Here is a 15,075-nt window from a genome sequence, read left to right as displayed (position 1 = left end):
AAAAACATTGCAGAAGATGGGCATTGGTGGCTCACATCTTTAGTCCCCAACACTCGGGAGGCAGAGGCAGGTGGATCTCTGTGAGTTTGAGGCCACAAATAGGCCGAATAGACGTTTATTCAGGGAGAAATAAATTACAACATAGACAGATTAACACTAGCAGGTTCCTCTGGATCCTCTCTTGTCTGTGCCCTGCCAGCAAGAGAGCACTCCTCTTCAGATCTAGTCCCCCAGGTCACTTCGGCCCCTGTCTCCACCCTCAATGGGCGTGGTCGCTACAACCCTGCTCTACAAAACCATACAGAGAAACCCTGTCTCCAAAATAAATAAATAAATAAATAAATAAATAAATAAAATAAAAATCCTAAAGAAATCACTTGGGAGTACTTTTAGGAAAAATCTATTCAAGTTCCTTGAAGATACTGCAGTCATAGGAACAGTTTAAAGAGTTAAAGGAATTAACTCTCCCCAGGATGTAAGCTCCTGCATTAGTCAGAAGTTTCCATATGTTCTCCATGATTCCCTTGGGCTCTAAAGGATATTAATGTATATTCTTTTAAACTATTCACTATCATAATTGATCAAGTATAAACTGTCATTTCACTATGAAGTTTTGCAAATTGTCCTGGCAAATCTATATCTTGGTGGAAAAGTATCTCAATTTATAGCTTGTTAGTTCGTTAGAAACAGAAATAATAACTTGAAGTTTGTGACTAGTATCTGAAGTCAACAACCATGTGGGACTCAGTCTTACTCTTGTGGAACCAGATGTTATCTTCAGAAAAATCCCAAAGTCGATTTAATAAATAACTAAACATCCAGTTTGTGTCTGCCATCAAATAATTGCTTCATATGTGGGTAAAGCTCTTTCCTTCCATCATAGGGTCACAGATACTTTCTGTAATGTAGGAATGACAGAGTGAACAGCAAAGAAGCAATCTTTTACCCTATATCTCTAAAAGTCATACCCCGAACTTAGATCTCTTAAGTCCTTCCTGTTGGAAATATAACTGCAAATGGCTGGTTCCTGCCATTCTTCCGTCATATTAACAAGCTCCTTCCTTTACATCTTCATAGTGTATTTCATGTTAACTGCATTTTCTGCTCTTTACATTTCCCAATTCAATGTCTTTGGATGGACAGACCTCATGAAGCTTTACTATCCAGAATTTCTCAGGTGTTATCTCACTCTGATAGTACCCACCATAATTTATATCTGTTGTTTGGGGGCTCTCTTGTGTTGTGAGAGTGCTAATTTCAGAGTGAGAAATGATAATACCTGTAACTATAAGGTTTCAAAGAAAGATACTGAGGCTCAGTCATTCCATATGTATATTTGTAAGAGTAGGACCTGTTTTCTGAAAGAAATGCAGGGATGCACACAAGCTTATACTGATCTATGACAGTAATTCTAGCTACTAGGATTGACATGTAAGATGAAAATTTTGACTTAAGAGCTCTGAAATATATGAGAACAGCATTATATCCCAAGTTCCTTCATTTTCCTTAGAAAATCCACTAGCTACATCTTGCTTTTGAAAACTCAATTCTCATTTCCTATGTTCACTAGGTCAATATAAATTTCTATGTAAATTTGGATATAAATTTATAAGCCATTCAATTAGAGACAGTAAGGGAACTGAGAAAATTATGTTTGTAAATAATGATGCACATTAGAGGACTTTAAATACAGAATCAGATAAAACCTGAATTACATCTTGTATCTCCCTATTTCCTACTATCTAGATAGTATTTTTCCTAAATATCTCAAATAATGTGAGAATATTACAACCTAAAATAATTCAAGTCACAGTGTTTTATTTGGATGGTGCCTTTGATTCATTTTGGGACAGGTTTAGAAGAAGTTTTATCTGTGTTTGTAATAATCTTTGAAAATTTTAGAAGTAAAATTCCTGCCTAATTTGTCATTTTCTATGATAAAAATTATTGAATAAAAATTTCAACCATTTCCAGTATTATTGTGAATGAAGAGACAACTTAATTCTCAAGATTTCTCTGCTGTAATATCATCCTTAGACAGTCCCACTTTGGGTTTGAAATTGGGTACTATTTTTAAAATTAAAAAAAAGTAATTTTGTGTTTACAGATCACATATAGTATACTCTCTATTTTAATTTGGTTGATTCTGGCAAGAGGTTTGCCTCTCTTATGCTTTCATGCTTCGTGCATCTTTCCTAGGAGGCAAGATGCAGACTCCAAAATCATGCTTCAAAAGGAAAATACAACAAAGCCACCCCCTTTTTCTTGACTGATTAAAGACAAATGTGAATATTTTATTTATCTATCTATCTATCTATCTATTTATTTATTTATTTATTTATTTGCCTGAAAGATAAAGTTGTGTCTTGACTTCAGTTCTGCATTTTTATCATTTGGGATGGGCAGTGGGGACCAAGGTATCTTAATGCCAATGTGTCACTATACTAGAGGTAGTCTCTCCTTCCTGCACATATAGGATGTAGAGCTTTGTCATTCTTTAGTGCACACTATTACTTTCTCTCAAGCATTCAATAGTTACTAGGCACTTGGGTACTGAGGTTTTGCACATACTGTTGTTTTTTGTTTGTTTGTTTGTTTGTTTTGTTTTGTTTTGCTGCAGCTATTGCCTATGAAACACAAACACAAGACTCAGTACCCATGTGTAGTTTACTGGTAGAGGGGAGAGAAAGGGGGAGGGTAGCTGGTGGCCAACCAAACTGGAGAGAGGGGGGGGGGGAAGAGACAGCAAGGCAAGAGAAAGAGAGAGAGAGAGAGAGAGAGAGAGAGAGAGAGAGAGAGATGCTTGGCATGTTTGCTTTAAAAAGGGAAACTAGCTTGTGCATGTGTGAATGAGTCCCCTGTGCAGCCAGGTAAGTCATGTGGTAGAGATGACATGGCAACGAGTGTCCCACCCATCATCAGGGTGTGGGGTCAGCAGACTGCTGAGGTGGGGGGTTGGATGTGGCAGGTTAAGGAATAAGGATGTTGAGCTCTCAAGACTACTTCCTGCTGACTTGGGGATGTTGATCATCTTTGGGGGAGCTGAGAATGCTGGGATGCTGCCACATCCTGGTAGCTGGTTCTTTCATCACAGTCCTGACAGTATGGAACTCTGGTGTCTCTTTGAGACCTGGTAAGATGTTAACAGAGCAGAGGACAAGGTTAAGTTTAGAAAAAAATGTTTTTTCTTAGGTCCTGGTACTTAATGGGAGAATTGTAAGATGAGGGAGGGATACCCAAAAGTGTCCAAATACAAGGGAAGGAAGTCCCTAGTCCAGGAAGAAGTTGAGTAATATTTATTTGAAGTGAATCTCACCTGTTTAAGTGGGTACAATTCGGCTCTCTGGAACTTACAAGAATCCTCTGAGTTTGTGAAAACACAAATATAATGCACGTTAGCAGCATACTCATGTTAGAAATGATTTGGCTGAAAGAATTAACACATATACAACTGACAGATCTTTAGCATAATGAAAATCACCTTAATTTTGAACTTACAGTTATGACCATATAGTGGCATAGTATGGTGTTTAGTACTCTGTCAGAATTGATTAGTATCTCATTAAAACTTTATTGATCAATGTGAAGACTATAAATAGTAGCAACCTTAAAATATCCGTTTCTGAAATCTGTTTTATAACAATTGGAGTCTTGGCTGCTGCTTTAAGCAGACAAAGCTACCAGTCCTGAAAATCATCAGAGTTCTTGAGAAGGATAAAATTTTACCTGAATTATTAGAGAATAATAGAGACTTACTAGCTGGCAGCATGGACAGCTACCCCCAACCCCTCCACAGTTATTGAGGATAGAGACTTTAAGGACATCTGCCTTCTGCTGATGGCATGAGACCTGTGGATTAGGAGCTTTTGGAAGATTTACCTACCATTGGTCCAAGCAATGTGGAGAAAGTAGATTCTATTGCCATCTTGTCCACTGTCCTTAGAGCCCTTTGTAGCAGTTGAGATGAAAGGCAGGATTGCTCCTGGCAAATGTTGCCACTTTTGTGGGTGGAGTTTCTTCAGTGTCCACCTGTTTTGGAGGAAATGGGTGGTGCCAGCAGCTGGCCTGTCTTTCTGTTTTAAAAGCTTTTGAATGAAACATTTTAAATGCCATATTCTCTAGATCCCTGAGCATTTTGAGGGTTGTCTGACTATTTAGTATAGCTCAGTAGACAAAATTTGTCTTTAGTTACTTGCCTTAAGCACATAGGTGGCCAGGTAAGGCTTTATTCCTGTAATTAATTAATCTGTCTGGAAAACTGTATCCAAGCTGAGAGGCTGAGGAGGGATGTTTTACTCAGAGCCCTCCAGCCTGACTGTAACTGCTTTTAACTTAGTAGGTTAGACTTACACCTATAAAGGACAAAGAGGTAGAGAAAAATTCCCTTTTGTGATAGAGACTTAACCTTTATAAACAGTTTACAAGAAGGACTGGGTGGCATAAATATTTTGTTAAATTGAAATAGACCTTTATAACCTTAAATGCTTACCATCATTTAAAGACATATAACAATTTAGAAATATTTGAGATAGCACAGTTGAATTTAAGTTGTATATAGTTAGCTTACATTTACATGTAAAGTTAAATTTAAGTCACATGTACAGATATATCAAACAGGACTTGGTAAAAATAAGAAAAGCCAGAGTGTGATTTCTGATTTGTAGGAAATAGACAGGGCATTTAAAGATATAAAGAAAACTTAAAACTATCAATGACAAAAAGGAGATCCACTGCAAGATTTTTACGTGAAATGTGTGCCCTACCGGGCCTTGGAGAGGCATGCCATTCCACAAACAAGCCATGTGCAACAGAGTCAGTGAAAAAAGAAATTAGAGACAGAATAAAAGGCAAAAAATAAATGAATTACAGGTTCTGTTGGCGGCAGAAGGTGGCTAGACTGACCCTCTGCCTAGGTGGCTGGTGTAGCAGAGGGAAGAATAATGTGGGGTGAGGCTAGGCCACGTGGTCAAGATGGCAGCTGCCATAAACACATTCCCAACTGCTGGCAGAAGTCATAAAGTTTTGAGATTTAATTTTGTTGATTCTTTTTCTTTCCATAAGTGAGGCAGAAGGATTTGTGAAACTAACAGGACACCAGAGTCCAAGGGGCACAACATCCAAAAGGACCAGCGTAGGTCTGAGAAATGTATGTACCAGTCTAAGGACAGTGCTAAGGTATAAAACCAGAGAGACCCTTCGTGGGTCTGAGAAATGAATGCACCAGTCAGCATGAGTGGTGCTAGCGTACAAAACCTGAAAACCTCATTCATGGGGAAAAATGAAAAACTCTCAGAATATCTTTAGCAGATGCTTCCTCAGCCCAGCCCACTGTGAGCCATTGGCATCTGCACAGATAAGAAAAAAGGAGATGGGCAGCAGAGAGGACAAACAAGAGTGAGACTTTTGAACAGGAGTATAAGATGCTTAGCCTACCAGGACACCTTTAGGTTCCTGCCCTGAAATGGGTTTTAGCTCCGGCAGGCAGGAGAGTTTTAGCTTGGTGGGAAGAGAACAGAAACAAACAAGTTTAGGGAAAGAGATTGTTTAGCAGAGAGGTAGAAAAAACTCCTTCCATCTACTGGCAGTAATTGCATCCAATTTTACTTATTTTCTAGGAGATATCTAGGCTGGTTTATTTCCCATGAGTGTAGTAAAAACTGGCCAATCATTCTTGGAACTCATCAGCCCAAGAATGTGGGCAAGGGCCATGTAGGTGCCTGATAAGGACTCAGCTGTCCAAAGGCAGGAAGGCTTGAAGCCAGAATCATATGTACCGTACAATGGGGACAGTATTGTAACTCACCCGTGGGAAATGTCCCAGACCCTAAGGGAATGAGTTACAATGAAAAAGCGTAACTTACCAAATTGTAGCCAGTGTGGGATGGTATTTCCAGTGAATGGGTGGATGGAATTGGATTGCTGGGTTGTAATCAGGGTCCCCAAATATCTCTGGCTGGCTGTCCCACAGCAGGCAGCCGCCAAGTACTTGAGGAGGGCCTGACCAAGTTTCGGCACCAATGTTGCTCTTTTGCTATAATTGCTACCTATGAAACACAAACACGAGACTCAGCACCCACGTGGAGTTTATTGGTAGAGGAGAGAGAAATGGGAGATAGCTGGTGACCAACTAAAAACAGGAGAGAGAGAGAGAGAGAGAGAGAGAGAGAGAGAGAGAGAGAGAGAGAGAGAGAGAGAGAGAGAAAGCGGGAGAGAGAAAGGGGAGAGAGCAAGGCAAGAGAGAGAGAGAGGCGTCCTTGGCCCACTTGCTTTAAAAAGGGAAACTAGCTTGTGCATGTGTAACTGACTGAGTCCCCTGTGGAACCAGGTAAGTTGTGAGGTAGAAATGACATGGCCATGAGCATCCTGCCCATCATCAGGGTGTGGGTTCAGCAGACTGCTGGTTTCCAACACATACAATGAAGAAATAATTCAAACAAGGAAAGTAACTTGCCCAAAGCTTCCTGGGAAGTCAATTGAAGATACAAGATTGAAATTGAATTCTCTATTTTTCTGTTACCTCAGTACCAATCTATTACAAGAAACTACATACTTACCTAACTCCTTGGAGTTTAGTGACCCTCTCCTTTGCAGCCACACATAGCAATATCTCAGTAAACACCTTATCAATGGGCTAGAGCCTCTTGTTTTTATTCTATTCATATGTATTTTTTCTTTAGCTTCTGTCATCAAGAGCTTTATGTAATCTCCCTGTGTGTTTTGCCTTATATCTATCTTCTTCTTTTTCCTTCTCTTTAGAAGCATCTATTAATTTTATAAAATGAGGAGTTTCGTTGTGATATTTTTATTTGAGACAGAGTTATAATATCACTCTACTTGTTACACTCTCTTACTCCCAACTCATACTGGCCCTAAACTGTTCATGAATACATTTGAGTCTCTTAATTTTTGAATTAAGTTCTGACTATGTACAATAACATGGTATGTTTCTCTTTCTTTAAAATAAATTTGACTTGTTTAATTCAATGTGAAGATTTGCAATTCATAAAATGAGTTTTGTTCTTTACAGTTGAGTATACACTGCATATATAATCAACATTTTCTTTGTCCCTCAGCTGATTCCAAATCTTGGTTATCATAAATAGTGCCACAATGTATGTAAGTCTTCCTTGTCTCTTCTCAGACATGCCCCTTTTTTTATTTCTATGATTAGCTTTATTATCAGTCTACCATAGATGGGCATGAAAGCTCAAGAGTCCCAAGCCCCCTGCAAAAAAGCAAGCTAAATAAATAACATTTAACAAAAAATCCAATGATGCTAGGACCAAGTGGTGCATGAATTGCCCTCTAAGGAGTAAAACACAAAAAGCAAAACTGAATGTTACATGAAACACACACACACACACACACACACAGAGGAATAGATAAAAACCCCCAACAATGGAATCACACACACAGCCTGGCATCTGGGAGGTTAAAGTTACAAGTCCCAGGCCAGGAACAACACAAACATAATATAAATTAAGAACTCCAAAAATGTGCTGATGTAGGAAGCTGTCATCCCCAGATGCCTGAGTGAGCTGAGAGCTCACCTGTGCTTTGGTACCCTGGAGAGAGGCTGAGATTCTTCAAGGCTTCCAGTTTCAGGGAGTCTGGGGTAAGGGAGTCCGGGGTTGGTGTCTTGGGAGGTCTCCTCAGGGTCTTGTCCACTTGCCCTGAGGGTAAAAGGCACAGGAGCAAGTACAGTCATCCTTTCCTTTGCTCCTCCCCTTTGCTCCTCCGTGTAACTGGCACCTTGTTCCTGTGCCTCCACTCTCCGTGTGCCTTGGTCAACTGCTTGCACTTCATCTTGTTTGTCAAGGCCTGAGAAATGTCCCACGCTGACTCTTCATTTTCCAGCCCCAAGCATGTACTCTGATATAGGCTTCTGGAGCCAATACCCTCAACTTGTTCCTCCTTCAAGTCCAGTCTGGTGGCCAGATCCCTTCGAGCCTCGAGGTCTAGGTATGGAGCCTTCTTTAAGTATTTTTCCAATTGCCATCGCTATTCCCAACTGTACTTCTTGTCAAGGGGATCCAGGGTATCAGGGGACAGAGAACACGGAGTTGCTCTCATCTCATCTATAGAGCACTTCAGGTGGTTTGAGAGTGAGGGTTTTGGAGCCTGTCCTGGAAAAGTCCACACCAGCCTCGAACTCACAGAGATGCACTTTGCCTCTACCTCCTGAATGCTGGGATTAAAAGCATTTCCTCTTTGTGGATAGAGTAGTTTGGTACTGATTTTATTACAAATCTCTTGATCATGTTTTTCATAATACTCTGACCAACTTCATCCTTACCTTCAAAAACATATTTTATAGATTCCCATTATTTTCAAGAGAAATTTGCTTTAAAAAGCATACCAAGCCACAACATGATAACGTCTTAGGTTCAGTCTCACATTTCACTCTTTTATTCTCACATTATCCATAATTTACTTCAAATTCCTGACTCTAATGTTTAGGCTTTATTATTTGGTGTAGAATTTGTCATCTCTTTTGATTTGATTATTATAAAATAAAACTATAGTCCTTATTTTATAACCCATCCCTCTCCTTGGCCTTCTCCAGTGCCTGATGATTCTAGTAGCAGAGCTGCTCTGAAAACATGTGATTTTACACACATCAGAGACTGGCTTATCCAACCTGACCCCTTTGTTTTGTTATCTCTTGCAGAAGAACTTCATCTGTCAAGAAATTCCAGTGAAGAATTCTCTGCTTGGTGACTTTAAAGGAAAAAATGAGTTAAATGGACTAACTTGCCAGGTTCTTAATGCATGACTTTCAGATAACCACCATCATCACAGTTTCCATTCACCAAGCTTAATCAAGTTAAATGTGGCCATTGAATGCTTCTTAGTGATTTTGTCTGGTCTTTGTCTCTCTGTCTCTTTTTCTGTTTCTCTTTCTGTGTCTCTTTTTGTGTATGAGTTAATTTAACAGTAAAATCTTGAAAAGTACCCCTATTTATTGACATGATCACTTTTCTTAGTAGTAGCTAGTTATTCTTTAAGAATTCTAGCTGGGCAGTGGTGGCTCATACCTTTACATCCATCACCTCGGAGGCAGATGTAGGTAGATTTCTGTGAGTCAAGGCCAGCATAGTCTACAAAGTGATTTCTTGGATGGCCAGGCCTACACAGAAAAATTCTGTTTCAAAAAACAAAAACAAACAAAAAATAATTTAATACTTTTAGTTTATTTTTCTTGCAAAATCTAGCAGTACTATTGTAAACTACAGGGCTTTTTTCCCCACTGCAATATATAATCCAGGAGAGGAAATTGTAAGACTTTTTAATAATAAAATATTGAATTTGGGTTAATATATTAAACACTCATAAGAAGTAAGGTTTCTGAAAATATATCTGCTCTGCAGATGTAAAGCAATTCAGTCAGAAGCTTTTCTTGGAGTTATCAACAGTCAAATCTTAAAAATTATATGAGAAAATAAAGGAATTTCAAGTATCATTGCAAGCTTGAAAAGAATATTGAAGTTGGAAAGGTCAGCAACCTTATTTTCAACTTATAATAAGCATTGAAGTCAAGAATGTAGTATTGGCTAAATGATAAACATACAGAACTGTAGTTCTGAATGGAGAATCAAGAAATTGATGTATACTAATACAGTTAATTGAATTTTGACTATAAATATAGTATTTCCATGCTGAAGAGCACATGTATTCTGACTTTATTTAAATAAAATTTTACAACTGGCAACTTGAATCTATAGTTGAAAGAAATGGGATTATTTTTACTTCTGGAATCACCAAAGTGAGGATTGAAAAGACATAGAGGACATGCCTTATCGTAGTAAGGTTCCATTTTCTAAAGTGAATGTTGGAGTTACAAAACTGGATTCATGTTAAAATTCAGTAGAAGTATAATTAAGAATCAAGTATTTGATTGTATTTATATTTCATGGCAAATAAAAGTTTAAGCTGTAAATATACAATTGAAAAATCTGCCAAAATAATCTAAACTGGGAATTTGAAAATATAAAAATAATGCTAAAAATATACTCAGAATGAACAATGATTTTAGTGGCAGGAGGCTGAGAATGCACCTGAGTAGGAGACATTATTGATTCTTCCTTATGATTTTTTCCCAGTTAGAAATTCCATACAGAGGAGTGATATGTGGAGGAAATGGAGAGAGTCCATAGAATATCAACAAAAAGATTAAAGGGATAGAAAATAGTTCCAGTGAGGAAAGATAAAAGGAGCTTGGGTTATTTTGTGTAATTTTCAGAACAGAAGTTGGCAGATTACTTAACAGTCCTCTTTGCCATTTATAAAGGAAATGTATTGTGTTCATTGAGACCCCAGAAACTACTGGGGTTTTGAGTTCATCTGATTCACCCCCTGCCTTTTTACAGGGACAACAGCAGTGTCCATGGAAAGAGTAAGTAATATGATAAATATTTCTTGGCTTGTTAATGATTAAGCTTAAGTGCAGGATTCAGAATGAACAGAACTCTTCATATACAGCTAACATAGTATATATTGTTACAATATAAGGCTCTGAAAGAGCAAGAAAATGTTAACTTATCAATACAAAAATATGAAATCTATTAGAGTAATTTGTCCTGACAGTGCTTTACTCATAGACCCATGTTTTTATAGTCTGCATAAACTACTGGCTGTCTTATAAACTTTCAAGCTTCCAGTCCTTAATAATGCACCTGACTGGGATAAGTAGACTAATCAGATTCTACTTACCCTTACTTGGGGTTTATTCCACCTAGGGATCCTAAAATCCCAGCTTCCCTAGGATACATTGGCTGGCTTTAGCTGGTTCATTTAGAAGGAAAATAAACATCTTGTCTTAGAATCATGAACATGATGATCCTTCGGACACTATAGAGCAACAGCAGGTAGTCAGAGATTCTAAAGTCACTGTCCAGCCATGAGAGAGTCTCCTTGATGTTAACTGAAAAACTAAAGTAAGTCGATTGAGAGTTAATAAAGCACAACTTTGACCACATTATGGTTAAACTCACTACCCATTTAAGACATTTATCCACTAAGTTCTCTGTAACTTTGACTCTCTTTCATGGGCTTTCTTGCAACCAAAGACATTTAAAGTAATATCATCCAGAAGAAATATTTTTTTTTGGAAAGTAGATTACTAAGAATTATTTTTATCAACTTAATCAATAAAATAGATAGCTAATTTTTTTTTGTAAAATGTTGGGCAGTTTGTATACATTGTATACAATATTCTTAACTTTCTTTTACAAATAAGAAGAATAACAGAGATATGTATGATTATAATGGTTTCTACTTACATTCAAAATCACAGTGTGGCAGCATTGGAATCCAGTCCAGTTGTGTCTGATTCTAGAGTCATGGTTTGGGAGACCACTGCACATACACATTGGTATAAGTGATATGGGATGAAGTGGTGTTTTATTAACTAGTTGGCAGTCCTTTAATTGTTCTTTTAGAGACAGGAGAGAGGGAAGGACCAAGCCCAAACTCTCTTGGAGCCTGCAAGTTTCTTGGGCCCGATTATTTCTTTCAAAGGTAAGAAGAGTAGAAATAGAAGGAGACCATACAGATTTGCTATCACCTTGCCTGGAGATAAAATGAGTTTCCCAGCCTTTAAAAGCCTAGGAGAGCTGGTGAAGATGCTAATCTACTTGTATGACACCATCTACTGTCAGTGTGTCCCAGGTTCTCTTCTGTCCTCACATGCTGGCAGCTCTTCAATAGCCAGTGTAGCCTCCTGATGAGAAGCATGGTTCATTTTGCACTGAACACACCCATATGGACAGAAGAAAAAAATCCTGGTCTTCTCATCATGCATTGCCAGCAGATGGAACCCCTGGGAGATTCATTAAAAAAAAAAAAAAAAAGGAGTGAGAGAGACACTCAAGGAGATATCAACTGACTAATTGATTAACAGACAACAGAAGGCTGGGAACTCACATGGTATTTTGCTATTTCAATCATCTGAAATTTTCAGTTATTGATTTTGGCCCAGTATAAATGCTTCAGGATTCAATAAACATGATTAGTAAATTTCACACAAAATAACCATTAGCTACTACTTGAATTAAAAAATACTCTTTCAAAGTTGGGTGCCCTGACTCATTTTTTAATCTCAGTACTCAGGAGGCTGCAAGTACTATGCCAGACAGAGTTTGAGAGAAGCACTTGTCTTTAAAAAAAAGAATAATAAAAGGAAAAAGGAAAATAAAAGTACCATTCAAATCTTTTAAATATGTATTTCAATAAAGACCTGATATTTTTATTACTTTTTAAAATTATAGCAAAATAATTAATTTTTCATTGTCTATATTTATTTTACAACTTAGTTGTGGTGGAAAAAAAGTATAAATTTAGTGGAAGGCATTATTTGGGATTTGATATCTTCCTAGACTAAATAATGACTAAATAACATGCAGTGTGCTACTTGCTTGGGATCCTGAACAATTGAATTTGACTTGCAGTTCCTATGGTAACATGATGGGAAAACTAATGCTTCACAGTGTTTCACGCTGCTCAATGGCAGTGTTTGGCAAGTAAGGAATATGTTGTGATTGGAATGTCAAATGTTCATCTTGGGGGTATGTGTTAACACCTAGGTCCTCTAGCTGGTAATGCTATTTCTGGAGGTTCTGGAAACTTCAGTAACTAAAAGAAGTAGATCACTATAGGCTTGTTCTTGAGCTATTTTGTGTCCTTAGCTCATTCTTCTCTCCCAGTCCTTCCTTGTGGCTGTCATTATAGCAAGTGTCTTCTACTTCATGATTCAGTGAACCCTATAAAACTATGAGACAACAACAAATAGTTCTTCTCATTAAATTGTTTATATCTGGTATTTTGTAACATCTATACAACAGTAATTAATATACTATTAAGGGCATTTTTATTATGTTAAAATGATCTACAACTATATCTGTATCATAAATCCAGCATCTTTATCTTTATGGCAAGTAGTGTGATGATTTTACACGCACACACACACACACACACACAATTAGGGTTGTTTTCATATCCATAACCTAAAATATTTATCATTTTGTGTGATGAGAATATTAAGATTGAGAATCCTATTTTAGTTCTATGACACAACATAGCAGAATACCATAACTTATTCCTTTTTAAACTGAAACCTTGTACCTGTTGAACAACATCCCCTGACTCCAATGTTTCCTTCACACCCCAGTCTCTGGTCAGGACTATTAAACCCTGATTTCATTAACTGGACACTTTTAGAACATGTAAAAAAGTGTCATGATCAGAAATGTGTGGTAATAATGCCTACGTCTTGAGTTTGAGAGGTTACAAAAAGTATTATAAATCCTTAATTTATACTTGTCCTTGGTCTAGATTTTTAAAAAGGTACACATTAACCAATATCAATAATATTAGGCAATTGCAATTGGTGCTGTTTTTCTGCTGTTGTTGCTAGTAGTGGTCATTAGAAACTCTAAGTGTTGATAGACACAGAAGTAGTAAGCCAAAAGATAGAATACAACCAATATGCCTGAAGGGCATAACAGAGACTGCTGCTGTTGGCAGAAGAATAAGCTGTATGCAATTTTTAGAAATTACTGATTCTATGAGACCCAGGTCAGGCCAACAGTGAAGTGCTAAAAGGGTACTGAATTCTTTTAAACACAACACATGTAGCCATAGCTTGAAAACTCTAGAAGGATTTCCTAAAGTTGGATCTTTTGATGCTCACTTTGTCACAATATAGAATTCTTCTAAAACATCTATGTTCCTCAATCCATGTGTATGGAATACATGAAAATAATTGTACACATCAATATATGAATGAATTGATAAAACAAGCACACTCACAAGTTGTTGCTGCCACCTGGACTGTCATAGGTATCTGCAGAGCTAAGTAAGAAGATGGAGTGTCTGTTTGCAGTCAAGGAGGAGAGTCAAGTCTTAGCTACATACCTGGTAAGGCTAGATGCTTTTTAAAATTTAAATTGATTGAAGTTTTCTCTAGAATCACTTTAGCTTTAAAGATGATTACTTGTATAAATTATTTTTAATGGAGGAGGGTGGGAAGTGTAGATTCGGGTGACTAATGCAGGCTTCTTTTCATACCAAATTCTATCTCAAAGTAAAATTTAATTTAAGTTCTTGAGGTCTTCAGTGTTAATGAGTATTTATTCCTCTTTTTTCTTACAAAAGTGAGCATTTTAGCATAATTAAAGTTGATGATAATCTCATTTACATAATTACAATGTATAGCTTTATAAAAATATATTCAAAATAATATGTTTGTTTGGAGGCACATAGACTGTGCATTTTCTTTCTCAACTGGGAAGGATAACAAAGAAATAGAGATGTGTTTGAAAGTAAGATTTTTCATTTCCCAGTATCTTTCACTTGCCAGTCACATATCTGTTTAGACATAAGATGAATAATATTTAGTCTTATGACTCTTCATGTGCTTGTCTGCTCCTAGAGTACTCTCCTACCTATTTGATATGTTATGGAATTTATGAGACTGGCTAAAACTGATGAGCTAATGGACACAAGAACAGAAACAGAATATAAGATTTATAATTCCCCTAGACAATTAGTAGGGGCAGGGAATTTGCCAGGATAGCTGACCACGCTCAGTGTGTTAACTCATGTACATTTTCTTGTGTATGCAGACATGTTCAGATGTGTACACATGCAGCGCCAGGACTCTGCTGAGCTCATTGTTTTCAGTTTCATGACCTCCACATCCCTGTTTACTTGTGTAAAGCAGAATGCTGAGCTCAGGGGCTGGCTTTCCACAAGGCATCAGTGGGCAGAGCCTATTGTTATTGGCAAAATTGCTGTTATTGTTGAACAGAGCACCCAAGGACACTGTGTCTATATAGAAATCTATTTTTGTATAGAAATGTATTTCTGTATAGAAATCTACTTCTGTATAGAAATAGTTTACTAGAATTAAATATTTTTACCACAAATCAGATTCCTCTTAATTAAGTGATTCTTTCTGGAGAGCTATCTTCTGTGGGTACCTACATGTTCAGTGTCTTTTGGCTGTTTGAAGATGGGTGTTCTCTGTTTCCTTGCAAGGACAAGAACAGAACAATTTCTCTACCTTTGAGAGGT

Source organism: Phodopus roborovskii, unplaced genomic scaffold, assembly GCF_943737965.1.
Source record: "Phodopus roborovskii unplaced genomic scaffold, PHOROB, whole genome shotgun sequence".
Taxonomy (NCBI): Eukaryota; Metazoa; Chordata; class Mammalia; order Rodentia; family Cricetidae; genus Phodopus; species Phodopus roborovskii.
The sequence above is the reverse complement of the archived record's forward strand: the minus strand, read 5'-3'. Positions refer to the sequence as shown.